This window comes from Notechis scutatus, chromosome 15 (assembly GCF_049901735.1).
Source record: "Notechis scutatus isolate UNSWTSFEM ecotype Mainland chromosome 15, rNotScu1.2, whole genome shotgun sequence".
NCBI classification, from domain to species: Eukaryota; Metazoa; Chordata; class Lepidosauria; order Squamata; family Elapidae; genus Notechis; species Notechis scutatus.
The window spans coordinates 2,811,528-2,823,574 of record NC_142023.1 but is presented as its reverse complement, the minus strand read 5'-3'; positions in this window follow the sequence as shown (position 1 = coordinate 2,823,574).

The following is a 12,047-nucleotide window of genomic DNA, read 5'->3' as shown; positions in this document are numbered from 1 at the left end:
CAGCGTTTCCACTGAAGAGTGAAAGCCCCCACCCCCACCCCACCCTCTGTGGGAGGCCCCGCCCTCTCTTCCTACTGGGCGGAGCTTACGCCAAGTTGGATGGAGAAGAGAGAGAGCCGGGGAAGGAAGGAAGCAACGACCGACAGGACTCGGTGCCTCCGGTGGATCTTCCCTAGCTGGCTGAGTCTCCCTGTGGTCATTCCGGGGAGGGTCCCTGGAAGATCAGGGAAGAGCGCCTCAAGGGTCCCCCTAGCTACTCATCGGCTTCCCCGCGGTCCCCGTCAAGCGAGGCCGCCGCACTGCCGGAATAACGGGGACCGGAGTGACGCCGGATTCTTTCCAACGCCACGAGCTCCTTTTCTGCGCCGCCCCCAAAGGGGTGGCTTCAAATCTGGGGGACGAGGCTTTGCCTGGTCAGTCCTTCGCACCTCCGCCAAATCGCCTTGGATCCGGGGGCCGTGAGGGGCAGCGCAGCGACCTCCACACACACACCCCACCCCACCCCGTGAAGAAGTGCCAGGGATCCTCCGGGGTCCCGAAAAAGAACAGGACACGGCGCACCCAGAAGCGTCCCCTGGGGAGGGAGGGAGGGAAGCGGCTGCTGGAGAACCTCCGACCGATCTCCGCTCCGATTTCCCCGGGGTTCCCTGGAGCAAGGGCCAGGGCTGCGCGGGGAAGCCGGACCGGACAACCCCACCCCGGCCCCGGCCCCATCCCGGGCTGGACTGATGATCTCGCCCCGGCCTGGCGTCTCTGCGGTCGGTAATTGGGTTGATTTAAAGCGCCGGGGCTAGAGTTTATCCCAGGCGGGAGGCGAAGGCGGGCAGCTCCGTTTCCCCTCGCTCGGTTCGGGCACCCGCTCTCCCGAACATGGGATGCGCTGCAGGCCCACCTTGCAGGCCTTGTCCGGCGGGGTCGGGGGAAGAAAAGAGCGCGCTAGAAATGACAGACAGAGACTTCAAAAACAAAAACAAAAAAACACCCGCCGTGGGCCTCCCTTCAACCTTCTGGCGCCTTCCTTCCAGGGACGGAGGGAGGGAGGGCTTTCTCCACCCCAGAAGGAAGAAGCGCCCCTCCCATCCACCTGTCCCTCTGGGAGGCGACAGGTGAGCGTCTGCCGGCCTGGGCCACCACCATCTGCCGCCCGCCAGCCCGCCAAACCGGGAGCCGCTCCGCCTAAAGCAAGCCAGACAAAGGAAGGCTCCGCCGAGGGAGGCGGGAGGGGGCGGCTTAATTGCGGGGTGTCAGATGCCCCATCCGTCTGTCCGCCGTTCTGGGGCGGCGAGAGAAACGGAGGACCGAGGCCGCCATCCCGCCCATCCGGAGCAGGATCTACGAAGCGGGCAGGGGGTGGGGGGCGATGCTCCAGGGAGACCCCCCAACTACGTAGGGCATCGCCTGGAAGGAGTCATTACTTTCCCGAGAGGTGAACGCTTTGTCTTCCGCGCATCTGTTCCAGAGAGATCGAAATTCGGAAGGAAGGGGCGGGGGGAATCTTTTCACCCCCAGACCCCCGAAAGACGGACAGGTTAAAGGCGGGGATATATATTCTTTAACCGGGACCAGAATTCTTCCTTAAACAGTCATGACAACAACAAATGGAGACCCTCCATTTTTTTAAAAAAAGAAATTCATTAGAAGAAGGGGGGTCGCCTTCTCTCGCCCCCTCCTCATTTGGTAAAGGGGGGGTGAACAGTGCCTCCCCCTTTCTCTTCACTGAACTATTAATTCGCTCCCAGGACCTTGAGATGAGCTAATAATTGGCGGCCTCTTCCCTCAAACCCCCCTCTCCCCCCCATTTCGATTTTATTTGTGTTTTATTTGTAAATAATTAGCTGAACCTGCCTCTTCCCTAACTCTGCCCGGCTGGAGAACGCGACGTCGGAATCACTTAAGATCACCCTTTTAATTAGTCCACCCTGCGCAGGAAACTTACTAAATAATGAACCTTCCCATCTCCGCCTCTCCCCCCCCCCACACCCCACGCAACCCCTCCCCCCGCCTCTCCCCTGGATTTCCTTCTCTGGTGGAGGACCAGCGGTTGGCCGGACCAGAGGTGCGGAAAGCAGTTAGAGGTTGCGGGTCAGGAAGCTTGAAACGGGAGCAGGAGCAGGACGGCCCGCGAAACTATGGAACTCGTAGCCACTGGATGGTGCGGGGGGTGGTGGTTTCCCCTTCCGTTTTTTTAGGCGGATTGAAAAGGGGAAAGAGGGTTTCCCCCCAAAAAGACTTCCTAGAAGCCTTTGGCTTAAACGGGGGACCCCGAAATGGGGGATGGGGAGGCAGAGAGAGCAAATAACCCTGTTTTTTTTCTCCCTCTTAAGGGTTTGCGGGATATATGGAGAGCGGGCTAAAAAATAAACCCTTCCAACCTTTTCTTTCTCTTCCCCTCCGTCCGGATTTCCAGGACGGAGGGCGATTCTTTCCGCCGCTTGCTCCCCCCCACCCCTCTCACACACACCCCCCCCCCAAGTCCTGTGTGAAAGCCCACCCTCTTCAACAGGACCAAATGCCTCTGAAAGCTCCTTCGTTTTGTTCGGAAAAGCCGTTTTCATCCGGTATTAAATGCCCCTGGAAGAGCAGGCCAGCGGGTTAAGAGAAAGGTGGGCGGGGAAGGCCGGGCGGGGGGGGGGGGGAGAGCTTGGCTCCGGACCCAAAGGGCCTCTCCTACTCCGGGCTGGGCTCCAGCCCCCCCGCCCAACCCCCCCCCGTCTTAATGAAAGGGGGGGCAAACGGTCGAGTTCTCTCTTCTCTTCTGTGGCTTGAAGTGGGTCTGCTAAGAAATGCCGCAGCATGGAAGGCATGGAAACTGTCCCTTCGGTCAACTACTAGCCCCATTCCTTTTTGACGGCGGGGTATGTGTGTGTGTGCGCGCGCGCGGCCTTGCCGGGTTTCAGAGTTTAGGATCCCGCGCAAGCGCCAGGGCAGGGAAGCAAAACAGGATTCTTTGCCCAAGGAGGAAGAAGGCCGATCGGAGGAAAGGAAGAAGGAGCAGACGGGACATTTTCCGAGGTCGGGAGGACAAAGACAGCTGGTTATTAGAATCCATCCTCTCTCTCTCTCTCTCTCTCTCTCTTTCTTTCTCTCTCCCCTCTCCCTCTCTCTCTCTCTCTTCTTTCTCTCTCCTCTCTCTTTCTCTCTCCCTCTCTCTCCCCTTTCTCTTTCTCTTTCTCTCTCTCTCTCTTCTTTCTCTCTCCCTCTCCCTCTCTCTTTCTCTTTCTTTCTCTCTCTCGTCTTTCTCTCTCTCTCTCTCCTTTCTCTCTCCTCTCTCTTTCTCTTTCTCTCTCTCTCTCTCCTTTCTCTCTCCCTTTCTCTTTCTCTCTCTCTCTCCTTTCTCTCTCTCTCTTCTTTCTCTCTCCCTCTTTCTCTCTCTCTCTCTTTCTCTCTCCTCTCTCTTTCTCTTTCTCTTTCTCTCTCTCTCTTTCTCTCTCTCTTCTTTCTCTCTCCCTCTTTCTTTCTCTTTCTCTCTCTCGTCTTTCTCTTTCTCTTCTCTCTCTCTCTCTCTCTCTCACACACACACACACACACACACCTTTCTTCGCGCCTAGGAGAGAACAGGAGCCTTTGCAACCCGCCTGCGCAGCGTAGGGGCTTCTGACAGTGGTGGGGGAGGTCTTGGAAGGGAGGGTGGGATGGAGCGGGGGTCCGCTTGTGGCTCCTCCACACCTCCCAGCGCAGGCAGAGAAGTAGTTGTTTCTCTGTCCTAGGTGGGTTCCCCCCCCGCAAACGAAGGCTAAATTTTCGGGGATCCGAGCCGGGACGGCCTTTGCTAAACCTCTGCGGGAGACGGGCGAGCTTCCCTGCGCGCGGGTCCCAGAGTTTCCTCCCAAGCGCGCACCGGGCCCGCGGCTTCTGCCCCGCTCCCGGGACCGCAACCCCGGCCCCACCAACCGCCCCCCATCCGATGGAAGGTTTGGCACTTCTGGTCTAACGGGACGCGCGCGGGAGGTATTTCTGCGCCACCAAAACGGCCACCGCGGGAGGAAGAAAAAGAAAAAAACCCCACGCCTGGGCTGTGCGCCTTACAAGAAGAAGGACGTGGGATCGACACCCCTCCCCTGACGCTTTTGGGGATCCCCAAAGCAATGTTTGCGCTCTCCCTTCTGTCACACCAAAGCGGACCGTCAGTTTTCGCCCTGCACCAGACCTCCGTGCCACGGCAGCGCAGCTCGGGACCCGGAGAACCGCTGCCCCTGCCTGTCCCCTCCCCCACTCCACACACACACCTGGGCAGGTTTTAGTGAAGCTGCTGGTCGGGCGGGAAGAAGACCAGCACTGCGCGTAAAAGCGCTGCAAACAAACCACAAAGGTCAGGTTGGGAGCGCGCAGCCTAGCCGCTTCTATCGGCCCTCTCTCCCTGTAGAACCGGGTTGGACTAGAAGACCTCCGCGGTCCCTTCCAACTCTTGACTGATTGGTTGAGAGGTTCGGGAACCCTCCCGTCTGCTTCCAGCCTCCCCACACTTGTTAACCCGCCGCGTTCCTTCTTGGCTTCTGCTTAAGGCGCATCTCTCTACAATACAATTGCTAGAGATGCCAGAGCTGCTTACAAGGGACAGCCAGACAAAGTCCAGGACCCCAAAGCAGAGTCTCCCTTCCATGTTGAAAAGACACAACAACCCCCCACCCGCCCCGCCTTTTGTCTTTCTCCCACCAGCCACTTTCCTCCGGCGAAAGTGGGGAAGCGGCTTTCTGCAAAGCAGCCGACAAAACCGGGAGGGAGACCGGGACAGGTGCGCGGGGGGGTGGGTGGGGGGGGAGGCCAAACTCTTCCGAAAACCCCCAAGGGCAACTCGCAGATCAGAGGGCTCCCTCCTCACGGTCCCCTCCCGGGAGCAAAGCGCTGGCGGAGCTCAGAAGCGAAGTCTTGCACACACACACACACCCGAGACCAAGCGGAAGCCTGAAGAAATTCGCAGCCTCGCTACGGATCCGTCCTTTCGAAAACGGAAAACGCATCGTTGGGTGGATGGATTCCGGGCGGGGGGTTTGTTGGAGAAAGCAGGGAATCGTGGGGGCGGGGGGGCGGGCATTGATCCGAATTCGCCGGCAAGGCAGCCGCTAAAAAAGGGAGACATACTTAGGTCTTAGTTGAGGGCAGAAGTACGCAACCTCCCTCAATATTAGGGACGGGAAACTGGAGCGGGGACCCTTCCCGGACCCCTCCCCGAAGGAGAAGAGGGGAGGGCTTTAAAAAAAAGCGACAACGAGTTGTGCAGCCGGAAATAGAATTTAATGCGGCTCCGAAGAAAAGGAAAGGACGGGATCAAACAGAGGAGCGCAGAGAAGACGCCGATCCTTCGCTGCTCGCCAAGCCCGGTTCCTGAGGGATGGGAGGGTGTGAGGTTGGGAGGGGGGGGTCTGCTTTCCCCCAACCTTTCGAGAGTAGCCACGAGAGGCGCGGAGCCAGAAAGCGCTCGAGAACACAGAAGCGGTTTGAAGCCTCCGAATAAACTCCGAATAAGCGAAATAATTTGCCGCCGACATCCCGGATCCTGTGGATCGGCGCCGACGCGCGCAACGAGGCGCTCCGCAAATAATGACAATGGGACGGAGACTCCGCCGCCAGGCTTGCCAAAACACAGTCCCCGTCCCCCTCCCCGCCGCCGCCAGGAGGAGAGGAAAGGAAGCGGAAGAAAACGGACTAACGAGTGGAACCAGACCCCGCGCCGAGAGGACCTACCGAGAGGAGGAGGAGGAGGAGGAGGAGGGAGCGGAGTTCCGCCGCTCGTCACCTCGGCCGGGGCTCCCTGCGCGGAGGAGCCAGAGGCGCCCTCCTCGCCTCGCTTCCCCGCCCCTTCGCCAGCATCCTAAGTCAGCGCGCACCTGGCCGCCGCCGCCGCCGCCTTACCTGCCTCGCGCTCCGCGGAGACGCCCAGCTCAGTCACGGAGGAGCGGTGCCCCTGCGCCCGGGCACGGCGCGCTGGCGAGGGGACGCGCGGAGGCTCCGGACGGGGACGCGCAAGCCTGCCCCCGCCCCGCCGGCGCTTTTGGAGACGCGCCGTTGAAGTTGCGCCCTGTGGATCGCTGTGCCGGGCCGGGCCGAGACAGTGGAAAAGCCCCGTCCGGAAGGCGAGCTTCTCACCTGTCTTCCACCTCTCCATCACTGCTCCCAAACGGCAAGCGAAATACGGCAATCCTCCCTCCCTCCCTCCCTCCCTCTCTCTCCCTCACTTTCCTTTTCTCTGTTCCCTTCTTCCTTCCTTCCTTCCTTCCTTCCTTCCTGCCTTCCTTCTTCTTCTTCCTCTTCTCTCTCTCTCTTTCCCTCCCTCCCTCCTTTCTTTCTTTCCCTTCCTTCTTCCTCCCCTTCCCTTCCTGCGCGCGGATTTCAACCTGCCCAACCTTTCCTTTCCCCCAAGACAGTGGGCTTAGTTAGGGTGGGCTTAAGCGCTTACATCATCCTCATCCTCGGCGCTCCCCTTCATGGAGGACATACGTTATCAGCTAATGAGCTTCCATAATGAGCGGCAGTCTATCTCATTATCGGAATCCAGGCGCAGACAGGCAAGGACTGGCCTGCTTGCTCCAGGGGGATTTGGCGGCTGAGACCATCTCTCTCTCTCTCTCTCTCTCTCTCTCTCTCCTCCCCTCCCTCCCCCCTCTCTCCTCTCAAGCCAAAGCAAGATGGAATTCGGGGCTGGGGGAGACGGGAAGCGAGCCTGCCGGGCTCGTTTTGGGGTCAACCCTTGCCTGCTTGGCAAGGCGGACATAAAACGAGGAGGAAGGGGTTCCCCCTTTCTTGGACAATTCACGAACTTTCATCCGGATTCTGAGTCCAGAGCCATTTTTCTGCAGCTTCAGGGGGGGACCCAATCTCTCTTCTGCAAAGCACAGAGACGCATTTGGCTCTGTTAGGAATCCTGGATGGATTCAGAGGGCGCGGCGCCCCCAAATTGCAGTGAATTATTTGGAGGGGTGAACCTTCCTCTCTCGCCCGACTGACTCGCAGGGAGATATTCCTTTCCGTTTGACTTTGGAGCCATAGTTAGCCTCTTTGGTAGGTTTCCGCTCTACCTGGACCCCAAACTTTTGGGAGGGTGCTGCTGTCACAGGACGAAACAGGACCCTCGGATCTGAAATGTGTTTTCTGGATCAAAACAGTGAAATCGTATTATTTGGAGGATCTGTTCAAATACTTGAAGGCTGCTTGTGAATTAAAAGAGACAGACACCGACTCCTTCCTTCCTTCTCCCACCTCTCCTCCCTTCCTTCCCTCCATTCTTTCCTTCTTTCCTTCCTTCCTTCCTTCTCTCACCTCTCCTCCCTTCCTTCCCTCCATTCTTTCCTTCCTTCCTTCTCTCATCTCTCCTTCCTTCCTTCTTTCCTTCCTTATTCATTCCCTGTATTGTTTTCTTCTTTCTTTCCTTCCTTCTCTCCTTCCTTCCTTCCTTCCTTCCTTCCTTTTTTCCTTCCTTCCTTCCTTCCTTCCTTCCTTCCTTCCTTCCTTCCTTCCTTCCTTCCTCCTTCTCCCTCCTCCTCCCTCCCTTCCTTCTTTTCTTTTCTTTTTTCTTTTCTTCCTTCTCTCACTTCTCCTTCCTTCCTTCCTTCCTTCCTTCCTTCCCACTCCCTCTCTCCCTCCCTCCCTTGTCTGATATATACAGTCCCATCCTATCCTAGAATTACATTCATCACTTGCCCCGTCTTTCCTTTTACTTCAGTTTCTTTGCAAATTGTAGAATGAATTCTTTTTTTAAAAAGCTCTTTTAACCTTCAGGCCAAAAACAAAAAGCAAAAGCTGTGCATAAATGGTGTTCCTCTTAAAAATTCCAGCCCACCCTCCCTGCTTTTTGGCATGCTTCAAGTGAACAGATCCAGGCACTTAAATTAGACATGCTCCCCCTCCCTCCCTCTCCCCTCCCTCTCTCCCTCTTTCATTTATTACTAATACAATCCTCTTAACTGTGATTTATTTGTTAAACAAAGTGCCATACTCCATCACTTATTCATCTTAATTTCAACAAAATTAAAGTCCTCACTGTTCCACTACACCTAATTGCGCTGGCAATGAAACAAACTAAGATGTTAATCAAAATAAATTGAAGATAAACAATAAAATCATTACATCTTTGCAGCCGTAAGTGTAACTAATCAGTTTTGACTTGAAGCAACCAAACACAAATAATGAATCTGTCAGCAAAACGGCACTCATTAAATAAAGGCACACTCAGCTGGAGCCCCTGAGGCTGCCTACACCAGCCTGCCCTCCGAGACAGCCGCGGTTCCCACCCCCAAAAATGCCCACATGGTTCTGGGCAAGGCGGTGGTGACAGAGAGAAGGCGCTTAGAAATCCAGAGGCGCTTCCTCCAGCACCGATCCTGGGGGGTCCTGAATGTGGCTTGGGGAGTGGACAAGAGGATCCCCTAGTACAGATGGGGGGGGCAATAAAGGAGAATATTGGTAACGTAGGGTTGCAATGAGGGCTCCTTGGAGTTGTGCTCTTGCAGACGTTTCATGACCCAAACTAGGGAACATCTTCAGTGCTAGAAGGGAGGGAGTGGGAGGAGGAGGAGGGAGGAGGAGGAGGAGGAGGAGGAAGAGGAGGAGGAGGAGGGTGGGGAGAACTGTCTTTGGTGCTCTCTCAATTTGGTGGTTTTCTTGCAGACGTTTCATGACCCAAACTAGGTAACAACATCAGTGCTAGAAGGGAGTGGAGTTTGTGGTGGTGAGGAGGAGGAGGAGGAGGAGGGAGAGGGAGGGGGATAGGGAAGAAAAATAAGAGGAAGAAGGCTGGGGGGTCCTTAGAGCTCTCTGAGTTTGGTTGTTTCCTTGCAGACATTTCATGACCCGAGCTAGGTAACATCATCAGTGTTATGAAGATGTGGGCTGCCCCCTCTCTCCCTCCCTCCCTCTCCCCCGCTCGCTCTCTCTGCCTTCTAGTACTGATAATCAAACTTGGGTCCTGAAACCTCTGCCAGAAAACTACCAAGCTCCAAGAGCGAGGACCGCTCACTGATGGGGTGATCCAGAGCATCGCACGCATGCAAGACGGAAAAGACCACTCTGGATCCTGAATGCGCTCTGTCTGATGGAACAGAGCTGAGATGGGAAAGAGTGGGCAGGAGAGGAGAGGAGAGGAGAGGAGAGGAGAGGAGAGAGAGAGAGAGAGAGAGAAGAGAGAAGAAGAAAAGAGAAGAAGAAGAAGAAGAAGAAGAAGAAGAAGAAGAAGAAGAAGAAGAAGAAGAAGAAGAAGAAGAAGAAGAAGAAGAAAAAGAAGAAGAAGAAAGAGAGAGAAGAGAAGAAGAAGAAGAAGAAGAAGAAGAAGAAGAAGAAGAAGAAGAAGAAGAAGAAGAAGAGAGAGAAAGAAGAGAGAGAGAGAGAGAGAGAGAGAGAGAGAGATCACACGAACACACAACCAAGACAGTTGTGGGTCAGTTTTGTGGAACTTCCCAATAGTGGTGGCTTTCTAAAAGCAGTTGGGCACCTCCGATCTCTCCCTTCCTCTAGTCCTCTTCGAAGAAGGGGTCCTGGGTTCAGGATAGCCTTCAGGAGATATTGTCCTCCCTGACCTGCCTCTCAAGAGCTTTCAACCACGTATGCGTCCCTCGCATCTCTCTTCCTTCCCAGAGATGCCACCCCACTGAAACTTTTCCACGTGTCTTTTTTTTGAGGGGCGGGTGAGGGGTCTGGCTTACCTTCCCCTTCAATTCCCATCCTGGGAGTGTTTTCTTCTGCAGATCCGCAACTCACCTGCAAGGAATTGAGCCATGAGGCTGGTCAGTCTTAACCTACAACTTTGCTAAGAACTCATTTCCTAGCAAAGGTGATTTATTATCATTCATCCCGTTATTCATCCCGCTGCCACCTGCAGAAATGGGAGTTTGTGGCTAGTGAGCGTTGGACCAGGGATGGAAAAAAGACCAAAGAATTACAAAAACCATCTCATTTTATCGATAACAGGGATCAATTTCCTTCTCTTGTGCCTTAGGCTGAAGCTGCTGGAACCCCTAGAGTCAAATGCCCCAAAGGTGCTTTTCTTTCCAGAGGCAACTGGACTTTTTAATTTTTTTCTTTGAAGACATTTTGCTTCTCCTCCAAGAAGCTTCTTCAGCTCTGACTGGATGGTGGTGGGGAATGGAAGGATTTATACTCCTTGCAGACAGCTGGTCATTTGCATCCTTTTAGAGGGTCGTTGAGGCCACTTGGAGGTTTATCTGTGTCCTCAGGGTCACCTGAGTGGTGCAAATGGGTGTGGAGCTTTCTTGGAACTGTTGAAAGGAGCTGTGTTATAGACTGAAGATAGATGTTGTCCTATCTCTCCCACTCCATTGAGATGGCTTTTCAATTTTGACATCTTTGACCCCTCTTTCAAACCAGTGGTCCTCTCTGTCCAAAATGTGGGCTTTGTGGAATGCAAACAACCAGCTGTCTGCAAGGAGTATAAATCCTTCCTTTCCTCACCACCCAGTCAGAGCTGAAGAAGCTTCTTGGATGAGAAGCGAAACGTCTTCAAAGAAAGACAAGAAAGTCCAGTTATCTCTGGAAAAAAAGCACCTTTGGGACAACCATGACCTGGACAACTGAAAATCTCCGTAGACACCTAGAAACAAAATATACTTTGTTTCATTCCGAGAAAAGCTCTGATTTCCCCCCTTCCTTTACCTGAAGTCCAGTCCTTCTCCCCTCGCAGCAAAGGAAAATAAATAGATGTTTCTAATGGTTGGAGGAAAACAAAACACCATTCCCCTGAAGGTTAGAAGCAGGCTCCAGTTTTCCTATTTCTTAGTCCTTCAGCCTCTCTCACCTGGGTGGCCTCCAGCCACGTGGAACTACATCTCCCACCACTCTTAGCCATGGCAGAGAGGGATGCTGGGAATAGTAATTTGGCAACAGCCAGGAAGCTAAGGATTCTCACCCCTGGCTCTGCTGCTTGATGCAACTTCTTCTCTCACCAGCAGGCAAGCAAAGTGGGGGCCCTGCTCCCTCCCAGAGGGAACAGCCTCTGATGGGTTAGGAAATGTTCTCCTGATGGTCGAGGAAAAAGTGCAAGGAAGAGCAACTAAGATGATTAAAGGCCTGGAGACTAAAACATGTGAAGGATGGTTGCAGGATTTGGATGTGGCCAGTCTAGCAGCATTCCAGTATTTGAGGGGTTGCCACAAAGAAGAGCGGGGTCAACTTATTTCCCAAAGCACCCAAAGGCCAGACAAGAAACGATGGATGGAAACTTCAGTGGTCAATGCTCCTCCTCTAACAGGGGGCCCTGGAGCCCAGAACACTGGTGTGTCTTTGGGTACCAGCATTTCTTCACCAACCCCGGCATGCTGTTGCCTGGCAACCCCACACTGGTGCCCACTCCCCAAAAGCTCTCTAAGGAGCATGCTGCCTACTGGCGCACAATTAAGTGAGACCTTTTGGACAGCGACACACCACTGCTGGGTTGCCTTTCCTTACCTGAAAGTATCTTCCCCCTCCCTTATTAAATTGAGATTAAATTGAGACTGTAATGAAAGTGTTAATGAGATATGCTGTCTATTTCTACCTTCCTACCTATATCTATTATCCATCCACCCATCCACCCATCCATCTAACTATCTATATCTGTTTCTATTTCTGTCTATCTATCTATCTATCTATCTATCTATCTATCTATCTATCTATCTATCTATCATCTATCTATTTCTATCTACCTATATTTCAATCTATCATATCTCTTTCTCATATCTCTCTCATATCTATCTTATCTATCTACCTCTATCTCTATCTCTCATATCTACCTATATTTCTATCTGCTTCTATCCATCCATCCATCCATCCATCTATCCATTTCTATCTATCTACATCTATGTCTGTCTGTCTGTCTATCTATCTATCTATCTATCTATCTATCTATCTATCTATCATCTATCTATTTCTATCTACCTATATTTCAATCTCTCATATTTCTCTCTCATATCTCTCTCATATCTATCTTACCTTATGTATCTACCTCTATCTCTATCTATCTCTCATATCTATATTTCTATCTGTTTCTATCTATCTATCTATCTATCTATCTATCATCTATTTAGCTAAAATATTGTCTTTCTATCTATCTATCATCTATCTAT